Source organism: Rhineura floridana, chromosome 2 (assembly GCF_030035675.1).
Source record: "Rhineura floridana isolate rRhiFlo1 chromosome 2, rRhiFlo1.hap2, whole genome shotgun sequence".
In the NCBI taxonomy this organism is placed as follows: Eukaryota; Metazoa; Chordata; class Lepidosauria; order Squamata; family Rhineuridae; genus Rhineura; species Rhineura floridana.
The window spans coordinates 162,114,805-162,133,045 of record NC_084481.1 but is presented as its reverse complement, the minus strand read 5'-3'; positions in this window follow the sequence as shown (position 1 = coordinate 162,133,045).

The window sequence follows — 18,241 nt, the reverse complement described above, 5'->3', positions numbered from 1 at the left end:
TTTTTTTTTTTTTTTTTTTTTTTTTCAATAATTTTTATTCAGATTTTCATAAAACATACAAAACAAAATCATAAAACATTCAAAGACAAAAAACAAAATCAAAAATAGTTAAACAAAAAGAAAAAAAGAAAAAAAAAACAAAAATAAAAAATAAAGAGTAAAATATTGACTTCCCATTTGTCAAAGATCAAATCAGTTATAAGTCTATAATATATAACAATCCTGTCTCTTAAGTCATATTATAAAATCACTTTCCTCCAGTAGTTATCTTACTTAATCATCAAATCTCATAAACATTACTTTATTCTTTCCACAAAAAGTCAAAGAGAGGTTTCAATTCTTTAAGAAATATATCTATCAATTTTTTTTTTCCAGATAAGCATATCGATTAATCCATCTCATTACTAATTATGATAATCTTATTGTCATAACCATAGTCAAAATAAACATTTCAATTAATCCATCACATCAGAATCTGTTAGGTTCAATAATTTCAGTAGCCATTGTTCTATTATCTCTATTAGTTCCATTTTCCATCTTCCATCTTCAGTAGTCTTGTTAAGTCCAGTAATTTCAATATCCAATCTTCCATTATCAGTATTCCATAATAATCTTGCTGTCAAAGCCATAGTCATATAGTAAGAGTCTGATGGGAATTACCTCTATCCCAAATATTTTCTTGCCATCCATTCTGAATAGGTTGCTGAAATACTGCTGTAAAATCATATCTCTGTTCTTTTTTTCAAAATACACTGGGTCATCTCTTAAAAGTTTTTCCATTGTCACATGGCTGCAGTTAATTCCATAGATTTTCTCTATATTGGGCTCCATCACATCATTCCAGTCCAGAAGATTATCCATGCCATTGATAACTTTATCTCTAGAATCTTCATTCATTTCTTCAGAGATAACATTGAGTTCCAAACAATAGATTTTATTTCTAAAGTCCATAGACTCCAAATCTTGTTCCTGTTCCACGTTGGTTCCAATCTCCGGGATCTCCTCTCTCACAGGGACCCCTATTCCAGTCTCCAGGGTCTCCTCTCTCACAGGGACCCCTGTTCCAATCTCCGGGGTCTCCTCTCTCACAGGGACCCCTTCCAGGGTCACCTCTCTCACAGGGACCCTTATATCTTTAATCTCCTGCTTCATTTTACTCAATTCAATTTTCATTATCTCAATCTCATCCATTATTTTCTGAAACATAGTTATTTCCAGATTTTCAGCCACTTTCTTAATTGCCATTTTAAAAGAAAAATATAGGAAAACCACTTCTTATTTCAGCAACAATTGGGTTAATACTCCAAACTTGGTGACATCACAGTATAAACAGAGCAGACAGCCTTATCTCTCCAATAGTTAAGTAAACAAAATGCAGTTCCCAGGATCGAAACAATTAATGGCAATCGTCAAGAAACAGATTCGTCAAAATAAAATAGACCAAAAAGAGAGTAGTCTCAAAACAGTATAATATTTTTCAAAAATAAAAATCTGGAATAGAAATCCCTCTTCTGTGTATATCTTTAGAATGCAAATCCAGGACAGCTTTTTGCAACAAAAACAGAGATAAGCTATTAATTAGTGCGTAGCAGAGAGAAGTTATGGCTCCCCAGTGAGATGTCAAAAACTGATCAATCTGGCAAATCTCTTTTAAACAGCAACAATTTAAGTCAAGTAAAAGAAAAATATAGAAAGAAGGGTGCTTGCCTGTTAGTGCGTTCTCTCTTAGAAGATAAGATGAACGTTCGCTTTAACAGATAGAGCTTGCTGTTGAAAATCCGTCCCACCTTCGTCGGCTGGACCTCGTCCCATAAATTAATGAGATCTGGTCGTCCCAACAAAAATAGGCTTTGAGGTTAATCTCTTCGTTTCTCCCTACCCGGGAGAAGTTTAATCAGTCAAAAAAAAAAAGAAAAAACTGACTGATATATCTGAATAAGCTTCTTTTGAGGCAGGAGCCCGTCTCAAAAGCAGGCACAGGCTAAGTCACCCTTCCCGGAAGTCCTACCAGTACTCATTTCCTGATAAAAGCGCTGTGAGTGCCGGCATAAAATGGCTTCCATGGACAGCAAAAATGAGGTGCTGGTACTCCATAACGGTGAGTACTATCACACACAAAAAGCATTGATTCCATCTCATGGTATCTTCACAGGTGGAACAGACTCCAAGATTCTGGGGAGTTCTACTGGTGTTATCTTTTGTGCCAGCATTGTATATTGAGATTTGCCAGCATGATGGAGCTCTTCCAAATCTTAGAGGCCCTCAGTTGGCAGATCTTGAGAATGGGATTGTACTGTAGAACTCTTATTTTGAAAACCTAAAGGACATACTTTTCAGAGTCTGGTGATGCTGAAATGGTGAATCACACAAGCATTCTGGGAGCAATACCCGTCTTTGGTAGAAGAGTGACAATGCATCATAGGATGTTACAGAAATCAGGATGTGGAAATGTAGACACTATAGTTCCCTTATAATAATTTTGAAAACTAACTCTGAAAGAGAGGCTAATTATGACCGTACTTTATTCCTTATTTTAAAATTTCTTATCTGTCAATTCAATAAAGAACATGACTACATGAAGCTTATAATCAAAGACACACATTGTTGTGCCAGTTCCTGTGTGTCTCCACCTCTTTTCTGAAAACATGGGCACATGACACTAGTCACACTCCACCCCTTTTTACCCTAAATCCTGGTGTGATCAGGTCGAGTGTGTGCGTTTTAAAAATTCAGCTTCAGACAGATTTCGCAACTGATGGGCAAATCAACCTGTTGCCCCTCCAGTTGTGACCAAGGAAACGCTTTGCTGTAGGCGACTAGTGTACCCACAGCCTTAGTCAACCAGTAATCAGCTTTCTTCCCTAACCACAAGAACAAAACAAGTCTATTTTTAAATGCTTAATAACCAAACACCAAGAAGATACAAGAATTTCCTACCTACATAGACTGGCTTATCTCTCTGTATCATTTGCTTGCTATTTAGTGAATGGGGAAGTCACACCAAGAGAACAGCGTTATACATTTGCAAAGCCACATATGCTTACGTATGCAGCATAAGTAAGACTCTTTTTCTATATCCTTTTTGGTGCAAACAGTCAGAACTTGATTTTGTCTCTCCTCAAATATAGCTTTTAATGAGCCAAGAATAACAGTTCAAAAAGGAACCAATTCTGAATAAATGGAAAATAACAGTAAGGAAAAGCAATTCTTAGTACAAAGGAAACATATGACATCACATGCCAAATATATCCTAGAAAGCCATTAACAGTTCAAGTCCTGTTGCATTTGTCTCTTAATTTCTGGTACACTGTACACTAAGGAAGATGGGAAGCTTCCTTATGAAAGTCAGACCATTGAGCCGTCTAGCTCAGTCTTGTCTACACTGATTGGCAGCAGTTCTCCAGGATGTCAGGCAGGGGTCTTTCCCAGATTGACCTGGAGATGCTAGAGACTGTACTTATTGCTTGTAAACCATGTGCTTTACTACTCAGTAAATTTCCAGTATGACCATATGTGATCTCATATTGAAATTCATCTCTTGACTATCTTTTGTAACTGAGAAAATATGTTCTCCAGTTCCCATCTTCATTTTGCTTAAAAGAATAACATCCTATTAATTACTGTGCTGATAGTAATCTTGGTGCCTAGCCCTATTCCAGCAGAGATAAAAGATAGCTCATAGGGCGAACAAACGTGAGCTGGACCTCAGCAGTGGAGCAGCAAGAAGTCAGACCATCCACTGGGCATATTACAAAAAGCTGCTCTCAGAAATACTCACCCATTCATTAGGTTGAAAGAAGACTGTTTATTTTAAAAGCATTTGTAGTAGTTATAATAGAGCAATAAGTGCTCTGGAAGAATAACCAGATGTGGCCTGAAATGTGAGGGGGACTGCAGTCCCTCCCTAAATGGCATCTCTGATGAGATTCCATTTATAACTTAGCTGTATGAGACAAGCAGGAAGGGATGGGTGGAATACTGGAGACAGATGACCAGCCATCTCAGTGGCATTGCACAAATGTTCATGTTAAAAATCCCAAGTTCTGTTCCTGGAATCTCATCTAAAGGATTCTGCGTATCAGAAAAAACTGTTGCAGTATACCTCTTAGAGATAAGATCTCACACCCCAGCACAGTGGTGTGCTGGTAAATGTTTAACAACCGGATCTCTGGGGAAAAGAAATCCAAGCTGGATTTAGAAAGGGAAGAGGCACCAGAGATCATATTGCAAGCATACGCTGGATAATGGAATGGACTAAGGTATTTCAGAAGAAAATCACCCTGTGCTTTATAGATTATAGCAAAGTTTTTGATTGTGTAGATCACAAAAAACTATGGAATGGTTTTAAAAGATATGGGGGTACCACAGTATCTGATTGTTCTGATGCACAACCTATACTCTGGACAAGAGGCTAGTGTAAGGACAGACCACTCCTGAAGAAACCTTCCCTGGACCCAGATAATTTGAACAACTATAGACCGGTAGCGAATGTTCCATTCCTGGGCAAGGTCTTAGAACGGGTGGTCGCCAGCCAGCTCCAGGTGCTCTTGGATGAAACCGATTATCTAGATCCATTTCAATCCGGTTTTAGGCCCGGTTTTGGCACTGAAACAGCCTTGGTCGCCCTGTATGATGACCTATGTCGGGAGAGGGACAGAGGGAGTGTTACTCTGTTGATTCTCCTTGATCTCTCAGCTGCTTTTGATACCATCGACCATGGTATCCTTCTGGGGAGACTCATGGAGTTGGGAGTTGGAGGTACTGCTTGGCAGTGGTTCCGCTCCTACTTGGTGGATTGTCTCCAGAGGGTAGGGCTTGGGCAACATTGTTCGACACCCTGGACTCTCCATTGTGGAGTCCCGCAGGGATCGGTTTTGTCCCCTATGCTTTTTAACATCTACATAAAGCCGCTGGGTGCGGTCATCAGGAGCTCTGGAGTGTGTTGTCATCAGTATGCTGATGACACGCAACTCTATTTCTCCTTTTCATCTTCTTCAGGTGAGGCTGTTAATGTGCTGAACCGTTGCCTGGCCGCGATAATGGACTGGATTAGAGCTAATAAACTGAAGCTCAATCCTGACAAGACTGAGACGCTGTTGGTGAGCGCCTTCTCTGACCAGATGGTGGATGTTCAACCTGTTCTAGATGGGGTTACACTCCCCCTGAAGGAACAGGTTCGTAGCTTGGGGGTTCTTTTCGATCCATTCCTGTCTCTCGAGGTGCAGGTGGCCTCGGTGGCACGGAATGCGGTCTACCACCTTCGGTTGGTAGCCCAGCTACGTCCCTATCTGGAAAGCGATGACCTCGCTTCAGTTGTGCATGCTCTGGTAACCTCTAGACTGGATTACTGCAATGCGCTGTATGTAGGGCTGCCTTTGAAGACAGTTCGGAAACTACAGCTAGTGCAAAACGCAGCTGCTAGACTGCTGACGAGGACTAGGCGGTCTGCACATATAACACCTGTTCTGGCTCGTTTGCACTGGCTACCTATTTGTTTCCGGGCCAAATTCAAAGTGCTAGTTTTGACTTATAAAGCCTTACACGGCACGGGACCACAATACCTAGCGGAACGCCTCTCCTGATATGAACCTACCCGTTCACTACGTTCAACATCTAAGGCCCTCCTCCGAGCTCCGACTCACAGAGAAGCTCGGAGGGTAGTAACAAGATCCAGGGCCTTTTCAGTGGTTGCCCCCGATTTATGGAACAGTCTCTTAGATGAGGTGCGCCTGGCGCCTACACTTTTATCTTTTCAGCGCCAGGTTAAAACCTTTTTATTCTCCCAGGCATTTTAATCTATTTGTGTTTTTAATCTATATCAGGTTGTTTACTTGTTTAATAATGTATATTTTGCTGTTCTTGTGATTTTATTGTATTTATCCATGTTGTGCACCGCCCTGAGAGCCCTTGGGCTGTGGGCGGTATATAAATCGAATAAAATAAATAAATAAATAAATAAATAATATGGAGAAACCAATTGGTTCCCCATTGGAAAGGGTGTGAGACAGGGGTGTATTTTATCATCCTATTTGTTTAATCTATATGCAGAACACATTATATATAAAACTGGGATTGGCCCAAGATGAAGGAGGTGTGAAAATTGAGGGGAAAATATCAGTAATTTAAGATATGTAGATGATACCATACTCTTAGCAGAAACCAGTAATGATCTGAAACAAATGCTGATGAAAGTTAAAGAGGAAAGCACAAAAGCAGGACTACAGATGAACGTCAATAAGACTAAAGTAATGAAGATTTATGTAACTTCAAAGTTGACAATGAGGACATTGAACTTGTCAAGGATTACCAATACCTTGGCACAGTCATTAACTAAAATAGAGACAATAGTCAAGAAATCAGAAGAAGGCTAGGACTGGGAGGGCAGCCATGAGAGAACTAGAAAAGGTCCTCAAATGCAAAGATGTATCAACTGAACACTAAAGTCAGGATCATTCAGACCATGGTATTCCCAATCTCTGTGTGGATGTAAAAGTTGGACAGTGAAAAAAGAAGATAAGAGAAAAAAACTCATTTGAAATGTGGTGTTGGAGGAGAGCTTTGCGCATACCATGGACTGTGAAAAAGACAAATAATTGGGTGTTAGAACAAATTAAACCAGAACTGTGACTAGAAGCTAAAATGATGAAACTGAGGTTTTCATACTTTGGACGCATAATGAGAAGACATGATTCACTAGAAAAGACAATAATGTTGGGAAAAACAGAAGGGAGTAGAAGAAGAGGAAGGCCAAGCAAGAGATGGATTGATTCCATAAAGGAAGCCACAGACCTGAACTTACAAGATCTGAACAGGGTGGTTTATAACAGATGCTATTGGAGGTCACTGATTCATAGGGTCGCCATTAGTAATAATCGACTTGAAGGCGCATAACAACAACAAATTTCTGAACTCTCATACCAAACGGTGGTTGCCTTAGAACCACTCTGCAGTCTTCCTCAATGTTTTTTAGCCATACGAGGAGCCTAAAATTAGAGCATTACATTAGAAAATTGACCATGATGTGAATCACTCAAAACTAAAAGATAAGAGCAAAAAAGAAAAGAAATAAATGATTGCAAGATAACAACAAATTAAATTTGCCCTTTCTTTTTAATCATTGACATTACGCAAGTGCCTTCGTTATATTCTTTTTGGCGCCTACTTCAAACTTTTTTGTTTAGGTAAGCCTATCCAGATGCATAGATGCTGATGTTTGTGGGTTTTTTTGTCTGTTGCTGTTTTTAATCAATTTAAAAATGTTTTTAAGTGTTTTAACTGTTTTATCGATACTTTTAATGTGTTTTGTAAAACTCTTAGAGGTTTCTTACAATCCAGCAGTATATAAATTTTTAATTAATAAATAAATATATTCATCAGGATGGAAGTTTTCAATAACTATCAGGGTTTAATTACACAGATATAAAATAACAGAACACAAAGAGAAATTTGTTAGTCTCAAAAATTGAGGTATGCTTGACATATATGACCTGGAGACTTGATTTTTTAAAAAAATGAATAATAATTCTGGCACTAGCATAGGATATTGTCATTACTTCTTTCAGTTCTACATTTCCCTGTCTCTAGCAACTCAGTCCAATAAGAGGAAATGCACATGCAAATGCATGCTACATGCACGTTTTCCATCAATCATAAAGTCCAATAATGAAGCAGTCAGGCTATGCTTGGTTCCACTTATCATCCATTTGGGGGGGGGGAGGAAGGGAAAGACTAAATCTAGACTTCCATTATGTCCTCTTCTCTGAACACTATTTAACATAATAGCTTGTATCCAATGTATTGAGTCATGGTTCCATCAGTGCAAATATTTTTGCTTGAGCGATAGGATAGGACGTCCCCCCTCTCCTTCCCCCATGCACCCTCTAAATTTGTTGTAGGGGTTTCCCCAACCCTCCAAAACACATTTGAGAAAGAGGGATATGCAGAGGGTTGAGGCGGGAGTCTTGTTGTGCAAATGGAAATCTTTGCATTGACAAGATGTGCTAACTGAATACCACCCAATCTGATGGCTTCTGAAATGGGCTTCTAAGCCAAGGGAAACACACCCATTTCATCCTATAAGTACTGGAATTATTTTTCTTGTACTGTTTCTAGGGAAGGGGTAGCCAATATGGTGCCTTCCAGGTGGTGTAGACTACATCTCCCATAATCCCTGACAATTGGCCATGGTGGTTGGGGCTCATGGGAGTTTTAGTCCAAAACAGTGAAAAGGCACCGTGTTGGCTAGCCCTGTTGACAGACCCTAGGCAGGGGGACTGTCAAAATTACTGTTTTCAAACAATTGCCAGCGTCAATTAAATAGTTAGAAACCAGAACCATTAGTTCTAGAAACCTGCCCTTTTTAAAAAAAAATACTCTCAGTTTATCAAGATTATTTTAACAGCAGCTAGATTTTGCTCTCTAGTTCTGGCAATATTCCACAATCCCAGCACAATTGCAAACCATGCCCATTTCCATTGCATGATTGGCCCAGAATGGTTAAAAAAAGAGTCCTGTATAGCACAACATGACAAAGTACATGAAAAGAATTGCTGCCATCTCAGAATGAATAATGCTAATCACTATAATTATATTTCTTAAAACTACACTGAGCTGTGTCATATGCAGCCCTACCTCAAGAAAGGCAGAAAACAAATCTGGTGTTGGGGTAGGTCAGCAATGATTACAGGAATTGCTTGTTTCATTATTTCCCAGTTTTCTTGTGCTGTTGACAGAAACAGAGCGGGGCGTTGGACAGGGAGGCAAAAGAGCAGGGGTGGGGGGGCAGTAGGACAAGTGCGAAGTTCACCCCTGCAAGCCGGAAAGGGTAACACACACACATTATCATCACTTACCTCCACAGCTCTTTACTTCCATTCCGCAGCTGCCTTCTCCAGCTGGTAGCATTTTTTCCCTCTCTCTCCACTTCCTTCCTCGTGCCTCCTAACACAGAGCACAAGGAAAGAGCGACGCTGCCCAGCAACAGATTGTGGAAGTTACTTTTTTGAACTACAACTCCCATCAGCCCCAACCAGCATGGCCACTGGATTGGGCCGATGGGAGTTGCAGTTCAAACAAGTAACTTTTCCAAGCTCTGCCCAGAAGCCTATGCTTCTGGTACATGTCTTTCGTCCACCAATCAGAGGAGCAGAAGACTTCCCCGGCTCCCTCTGTTAACAACCGGCTCGCAAAATTCTCGAAACTTTAACAATTGGCTCTCGCAAGCCTGTGTGAGCCGGCTCCAGCACACCACTGCCCCAGCAGCTAAGCAAACTATGGGTTGCTTATATTAACCAGAATATGTGAGATTATCCATAAAGAACAATGAGTTTCCACTAAAGGGCAAAACAAAAGACTTCCCTTGTAGTTTCCTACCAATGACCTCCAATATAATGGCTTTGAAGCTCCAAAACTATTTCCAGTACGTCTGGATCTTGTCATGTCAACAAGCAATATTAACAACACCAGCTTTACATATTTATTATTTTATGTATTTATTCATTTATATCCCACCCTTCCTCCAAAAAGCTCAAAGTAGCATACATGGTTCTCCCCCTTGCAATTTTATCCTCATAATATCTCAGCAAAAGCAGCCACCCCAGTTCCTTTCGTTAGAGTATTGGTAACGTAGCTTGCACAACATTCTGTGCACTGTGTGTGTGGTTTACCAGAGACAAAGCAAGCTTTTACCTTGCTTTGAATCACTGAGGCTCTAGTTCTAGCTAACTAAGCTGGAGGCACAATGGCCAAGCTTGATCATTGCCCCCAAGCTAGAGGAGAGAGACAAAGGGAAGACATCTGCTCTCCCTTGGCTGGTCTGAGAGAAAGAGGAAGGAGGAAGATGGAACGGAGGTCAGTTCCCAGAAAGTATTAGTTTACAACAGAAGGAAGAGGAACAAGGACAAGGACAGGCAGCCTAGCCAGATGGAGGACCCTCTGTCTCCCTTCAGGTATGCAAAGACAACCAAACAGGAGTTGTTCTTGCTACACTTCCAACACTTTCTGCTAAGTGAATCTCAACCCTTTCCATGGCTGGCCCAAGATACTGTGCTGCCTGAAGCAAAACAAGATGGTGCCCCTCCCTCCCCAATTCCACATAGATGATTCCACGTAATTCCATGTACTAGACTCGCAGTTGATTCTCGTTTCTACACTGGTAATGGGACAGCAGCTTCTACTGCAGCAAATTAGTTTAGTAAGTACAGAGCAGACCACATGGCACAGATTACCCTGTCCTCCAACACCTCATCGCTACTTCCTGACTTTCAGCATCCACCACCTGGCCACATCACTAAAAGATATACCTAAAATATTTTCTCATCCCTTATATACCAATAAATCACAGTGCTTGCAGGCGAGGGCCTCCTGCAGATATCATCTTACCAGGAGGTCTGTTCCACATAACATAGGAATCAGGCCTGGCGTGGCCGCATCTCCCCTTTGGGATTCCCTCTTGTTACATATGGTTCTGTCTCTGTTGTCTTTTCAGCACCTACTGAATACCATCTTCTTTAACCAAACTTTTTAAGTGGAAAACTTTATCCCAAGCTGCATCTTTATTGGAACTATTTCAACTGTTTTTATACATGGAATTGTTTTTAAATGTTTGCATTGTTTTCATATATGGAACTGTTTTTACACTTCTTTTATGGTTGTTTTATTAGTTTTATGATTGTATATTTTATTGTTAATCCCTTCTCAGGACTTTGTAGTGAAGGATGGGTGAGAAATATAAATAAATAAATAAATAAATCCATCTATCTAATGGTAGGGCTGGCCCTGTTCCTACCCCAGCAACAGAGCTTCACTTTCCAGGTAGATCAGTTTTGGCAAGGAGCAGGGGGATCTCAGATGGTACTGTTCTTGTGAGTGTGCAAACTTTCAAGAACAGCAGGTACACACAAAGTGCAAGTCTGGTTCACATTCTTCAGGCAAAGGTAAGAGGACATCTCCCATTTGTCTTCCTGACAGGCATTTTGCTAGTCCCTTAATTATAATCTCACTCTGTACATAATTCAGCAGCCGGTTAGAAACAAGCCATTTCCTGCATTTTACAAGACACACACACACACACACACACACAGAGAGAGAGAGAGAGAGAGAGAGAGAATGTAGGCGCCCTTCATATAAGCTATGGGAAACTGACAGGAAATATTTTGCTGGTATATCCGTACCTGACTGAAGCATAAATAGGGATGAAAAAGTAAACAAGACTAGTGGAACATACAGAAAGCTTGCATGTTTTTTGTCCAAGGACATGACTTCATTCTCGTTGTGAACAACATATTACCTATTCAAAATGCTCCCTGTGTAAACAGCATCTATACAGAGGCAGGAAACAGTTGCAGTTGAAACAATTTCCACTAAGACAGGAAGGTAAAAGGTGGACCTAGATACAGTGAAACAGCTGCGCAAGATTTCCCCTGCTGTTTGTAGATAGTATATGCTTTAGTCTGATTTGTGTCATCTTTTTTGCAACAGGAAGCAAAAATGTAGAGGAGGGCAGGACAGGAGGGGGTCTCAACCACCAGGTTTGCAGGAAAAATTGAGGTGTCAAAACCGCCTTCTGCCTTGCATCCAAAACCACTAAAGGCTGATGGCTGAGTATGCATGCTCTCCTGATGCTGCCAGGAAACCATGGCAGCATAGAGATGCACAGGCCCTCAGCTAGCTGACACTGGTAAGTAGGCTGAAGGGAAGCAATGAAGCAGACTGCCACTCACTTCCCTCCAGCCTGGGGTCTACAGGGGAAGAAAAGAACCGGATTTGGAAAATGCACACCCTCACCCAGATTTCCAGCCCAAAGCCAATAGTCTTCAATGTTTTCAAACTTGGAACCAAACTTTAATACAAATATGGATGGGGGGGATTTCTTAGGGGTGTTTTTTTATCATAAATCAATACAGTATGGTGGTAGTGCTGCTGTTGTGACCCATCTTAGATCAGGCCACAACCCAGTAGTAGATTCCAATCCACCAGTTGAAGACCAATGTTTGAAGCTATAAAACGGGGCTGTTATTTTGGATTTTAAATGACCATACAGACAGGGTGGGGAAATTGGCCTTGGGGGACATGCTTGAAGATCTCCATTCTCCAAGCTCAGTTTTTCCTACAATGATCATTTAAGCTGTGATGACAGCTGTCCCTTCTCAGTCTGAAGGAATAGCTGCGCTGTCTGTATTGAGGAGGTGCCTGGAAGCTCCTCTCTGCGATCTGTAGCAAGGTCACATTGCAGGACCCAAGATCAGGTTGCCAGACCTGGCCTCCAAGAGGTCTTCTGTATCTTTAAAAGTAGCGCAGGGGGAAGGGAGAATTCCACCTTGTGGTTTTTCCCATTACAATGTTCCAAGAACACCTGCACTTGGCTGACTTCTTTTCTCCTAAAGATACAGGATCAGTTTCAGGCCCTGAACCTGGCAACCCTAGTTAGAAACCATGGCAGCTCACAACAAGAAATAAATCCATTTAAAACCCAATAACCATAAAATAATAATAATAATAATAATTATCTTTATTTATACACTGCCCTTTTTCCAAACTGGAACTCAAGGTGGCTTCCAGATAAAAAGTACACATAATTCAGAACGAACAAAAATCTGCATTAAAATATAATTAAACTATTGAAATATTAAAACCATTTAACAACATTTAAAATACTGCAAACTCAGTTTAAATAGCCATGCAGATAAAACAATGACAGTACAGCACCCACTTCAAGCCCTGTCCTTAAGACCTTCAGGTCCCAAAGCCTGTAGGAAGAGAAAAGTCTTTACCTGCTGATGGAAGGACTGCACAGAGGAGGCCATTCTTACCTCCCTAGGAAGGGAGTTCCACAACCTAGGGGCCGCCACTGAAAAGGCCCTATCTCGTTTCCCCACCAGTCTAGCTTGTGAAGGTGTTGGGACTGAGAGAAGGGCCTCTCCTGAAGATCTCAGGGCCCGGGCAGGTTCGTATATGGAGATACAGTGTGAAAGATAGCCTGGACCTAAGCTGTATAGAGCTTTATAGGTCATAATAATAATAATAATAATAAATTTTATTTCTAGGCCGCCTATCTGGCCGCACAAGCGGCCACTCTAGGCGGCGTACAAGATCAAGTAAAATACAACATACAAACTATAAAAACCCAAGAACTACAATATAAAACGAAAACGAACCCACCCATAGCTAAAACCAATAAAATTAGGCTACCCCAGGGATCTTGTAGGCCTGCCTGAATAGCCAGGTTTTCAAGGCTTGGCGAAAACTTGGCAGGGAGGGGGCATGGCGAAGATCATAAGGGAGAGTGTTCCAGAGGGTGGGGGCCACGATTGAAAATGCCCTCTCTCTGGTCCGCACCAGTCTAGCTATTTTGACTGGTGGGACCGAGAGAAGGTCTTGAGTGGCTGATCTAGTCAGGCGGCATATTTGTTGATGCTGGAGGCGTTCCTTCAGATAAGCTGGGCCGAGACCATATAGGGCTTTAAAGGTTAGTACCAACATCTTGAATTGGGCCTGGTAAACAACTGGTAACCAGTGTAGATCTTGTAACACCGGAGTGATGTGATCGCGGCGACGGCTGTTCGTAATCAAACGTGCCGCCGCATTCTGTACCAGCTGCAGTTTCCGGACCATTTTCAAGGGTAACCCAACGTAGAGCGCATTACAGTAGTCTAAGCGAGAGGAGACCAGGGCATGTACTACCCGTGGGAGAAGATGGACAGGCAGATAGGGTCGCAGCCTCTGTATTAGATGTAATTGAAACCAAGCTGCCCGGCTCACTGCCAAAACCTGAGCCTCCATGGACAGCTGGGAATCAAGGATGACCCCGAGGCTGCGGACCTGGTCCTTCAGGGGCAATTTTACCGCATTGAGCACCAGGTCTAAAGCTCCTAATCTTTTCCTGTCTCCCACGAGCAGTACCTCGGTCTTGTCAGGGTTTAGCTTCAGCCTATTTCCTCCCATCCATTCACTTACTGACTCCAGGCACTTGGAAATGGTCTCCACAGCCAACTCTGGCGAGGACTTAAACAAGAGATAGAGCTGGGTGTCATCCGCATATTGGTGGCACCGCAGCCCAAATCTCCTGATGATGGCTCCCAGCGGCTTTACATAGATGTTGAATAGCATGGGGGCAAGGATAGAACCCTGTGGCACACCACAATTGAGAGGCCAAGGGTCCGAGACCTTATCCCCCAATGCCACCTGTTGATGTCTGTCTGAGAGATAGGAACGGAACCACCGTAGAACAGTGCCCCCTATTCCCATTCTCTCCAGATGATCTAAAAGGATACCATGGTAGACGGTATCGAAAGCCAATGAGAGATCCAGGAGGACGAGGAATGCATGTTCTCCTTTATCCAACGCCCTCCTTAAATCATCCACCATTGCGACCAAAGCTGTTTCAGTTCCATGACCAGTCCTGAAGCCAGACTGGAATGGATCCAAATAATCTGCTTCATCCAAGTGTGTCTTTAACTGTTCGGCCACCACTCGCTCGATGACCTTGCCCAAGAATGGAAGATTAGAAACTGGGCGAAAGTTGTTTAAATCTTGGGGATCCAAGGAGGACTTTTTCAGAATGGGCTTTATTACTGCCTCCTTGAGGGCTAATGGCACCACACCTTCTTCTAAAGAGGCATTCACGACTGCCTTGATCCCTTCACTGAGTTTCTCTTTACAGCCCAAAATGAGCCATGTAGGGCAAGGATCAAACAAGCAAGTGGTTGGCTTCACAGTAGAGAGCACCTTGTCCACTTCCTCAGAGGGAAGAGGCTGAAACCGATCCCACCAGACCGGAATGCAACTGGCCAACTCTGGCACACTTCCTGTATCCACGGCATACGGAATCGCACTCTTTAGGCGCTCAATTTTATCAGCAAAGTGTTTAGCAAATATGTCACAGGAGGCTTTAGAAGGTTCCATGGGTTCCTGCACAACTGGACCGACCAGGCTTCGGACCACTTGGAACAACCTCCTGGGACAACACTCTGCGGATGCAATAGAGGCAGCAAAGAATTCCCTCTTTGCTGCCTTCGTTGCCACTTGGTAGGCTGCAATTGCTGCTCTAACCAGTGTCCGATCGTCTTCAGAGTGCGATTTCCGCCACCGGCGCTCTAGTCGTCTCACCTCCTGTCTCAGACCCTGCAACTGTGGAGTATACCAGGGCGCAGTCTGAGTTCTATTCAGGGGGAGAGGACGTTTCGGAGCCACCCGGTCAATTGCCCCGGTGATCTCCCTATTCCACTCCATCACCAGGGTTTCGAACGGGCGACCTTCAGACAACTCCAAATTCCCCAGTGCATTCAGGAATCCCTTAGGCTCCATCAGGCGCCTGGGATGGACCATTCTAATAGGTCCCTGTCCCCTGCGGAGGGTGTGCGGCAATGAGAGATCTATATTTACCAGATAGTGATCTGACCATGACACGGGGTTAACAACAACAGCCCCTATTTTCAGAGCACTTCCATCCCCTCCCAAGACAAACACAAGGTCAAGAGCATGACCGGCTACATGGGTGGGCTCATAACCAGCACTTTGAATTTTGTCCGGAAACAGACTGGCAGCCAGTGGAGCAGTTGTAACGAGGAAGTTGTATGATCCCTGTAACCAGCCCCAGTTAGCATTCTGGCTGCAGCTCGTTGCACCAGCTGAAGTTTCCGAACAGTCTTCAAAGGCAGCCCCACATAGAGTGTGTTACAGTAATCTGAATGGGATGTAACTAAGGCATGTGTCACCGTGGCCAGATCAGGTGAGTCCAGGAACGGGCACAGTTGGCACACTAGTCTTAACTGTGCCAAAGCACTCCTGGCCACCGCAGAAACCTGGGCCTCCAAGTTTAAGGCTGAGTCCAGGAGCACACCCAAACTGCGAACCTGCATCTTCAGGGGGAGTGTAACCCCATCCAGCACCGGCTGAATCCCTATTCCCTGATCCACCTTATGACTGACCAGGAGCACCTCTGTCTTGTCTGGATTGAGCTTCAATTTGTTCACCCTCATCCAATCCACCACAGATGTCAGACACTGGTTTAGAACCGAGATAGCGTCCTTCGAGTTAGGTGGAAAGGAGAAATACAGTTGGGTGTCATCTGCATACTGATTGCAAATAAATATAAAATAGTGCAAAACAGCATAAAGTGGCATGATTCTGAATTTTGGTTTGGGTGAGTAATGTTCCTTATAATTTGAGGTTGCAGTCGTGTGCATGCTTCCCTGTTTGAGTAAGCCCCACTGAATACATTGGGACTCGCTTTTGAGTAAACATGCATAGGATTGCAGTATAAATATCTTTACAGTTTGTGTAAATAATAAACATCTTTGACAGTCATATTTATATAAATATTTCTTCATACTATCTCACGGTAAGTATATGATTTTACACTGTGGTTGTACATTATTATTTCCTCTACATTTTAAGTGTGCCCTTTTTCCCTGAGGTGGTCATGGTCCCCCTCTGTTGTTTTCACTCTGAGGGGCAGATTGGGCTGAGAGATGGGTCATGGTCACCAAGTAAACTGTGTAGCTGATTTCCATTTTAAAAATTAATGATTTATATGCAGGCAAAGTTTATGAAGTAATGCAGATCCACATAACACATGTGAAGTACATCCAACTCGCATTTAAAATACATGACTTCCCCCAAATAATCCTGGGAAGTGTAGTTTCCCCCTCACAGTCATACTTCCCACCAGCCTTAACAAACTACATTTCCCATGATTCTGTGGTGGGATTCATGTGCTTCAAATGTGTGAGGAATGGTGCGGATCTGGCTGCCCTAGGTATGCTGTGCATTCATTAGTGAATTGAAAAGAACAATTTTAAAAGATACTTTTTTAAACAAGAGAAGGGCTGTAGCTCAGTGGGAGGGTACATGCTTTGCATGCAAAAGTCCAAAATCCAATGTCTCGGAAAGACTATTGCCTGAAATCCTGGGGAGCCAATGCTAGTCCATGCCATCAGTACTGAGCCACAAGGCACCAAATGGCCTGGGTCTGTATAAGGCAGATTCCTTTGTTCCTAAAAGAGGGAAGAGACCTAAGAGCCACAGTGACTCAGAAATTTATTTATATATTTTATTTACAACATTTATATACCGCTTTATTGTAAAAACCCTCAAAGCAGTTTGTTCCTAAAACTGGTGCAGGAATCCTGGCTGAAATTTAGGCCTTGCATATTGGAGGAACTGATATGTACTGACAATGTATGAGTGTGTATGTGTATTTATTTATTTATTTATTTATTTATTTATATTACATTTATACCCCGCCTTTCTTTCCATGAGAGAAACCCAAGGCAGCTTACATATGGTTCCCAGGCAGTCTCCCATCTGGGCACTGACCAGACCTGACCCTGCTTAGTTTCAGCAGGGAGCTGGCCTCATGTGCCTTCAGACCATAGCCTGGGACCTGTGTATATATATTGTCCATCTTCAGTGTCTATGAGGCGTCATGGTCTTCCCCTTACTGAACAGCCTTAGAACACTTTTGCGGATCTCTTTTGTCTTCACTCCATAAACAATGGGGTTCATCATGCCAATATGTTTCCGGGCTAGATTCAAAGTGTTGGTATTAACCTATAAAGCCTTATACGGCGCGGGACCACGATACCTGTTGGAACGCCTCTCCCGATACGAACCGGCCCGTACACTACGCTCTACTACGAAGGCCCTCCTCCTGGTTCCGACTCATAGAGAAGCCCGGAGGGTGGTGACAAGATCTAGGGCCTTCTCAGTGGTGGCCCCCGAACTGTGGAACAGTCTCCCCGAGGAGGTGTGCTTGGCGCCGACGTTGCTTTCCTTTAGGCGCCAAGTTAAAACCTTCCTCTTTTCCGAGGCATTTTAATTTAAGTTAACTTAATTTTTAAATGTTGTTGTAATCGATTTCAGATTGTTCTTATTTTTATATGTTTTTGCTGTATTATATTGTGTGATTTTATTGTATCTTGTGTTCACCGCCCAGAGAGCTATAGCTAGTCGGGCGGTATAAAAGTCTAATAAATAATAATAAATAATAATAATAATAACAATGAAATTATTGGCAAAAACAGTTAAAGACAGGTATTTAAAAACATTTAAAACAATAAAACCAACAATGAGTTAAAAACAGATTTAAAAAACATAGTAGCTTCTATATGCCTGGGTAGGTTTGCTTAAGCAAAAATGTTTTTAGCAGATGCTGAAAAGAGTACAATGAAGGTGCCTGCCTAATGTCAATAGGCAGGGAGTTCCAAAGCATAGGTGCTGCCACACTAAAGGATTGATTTCT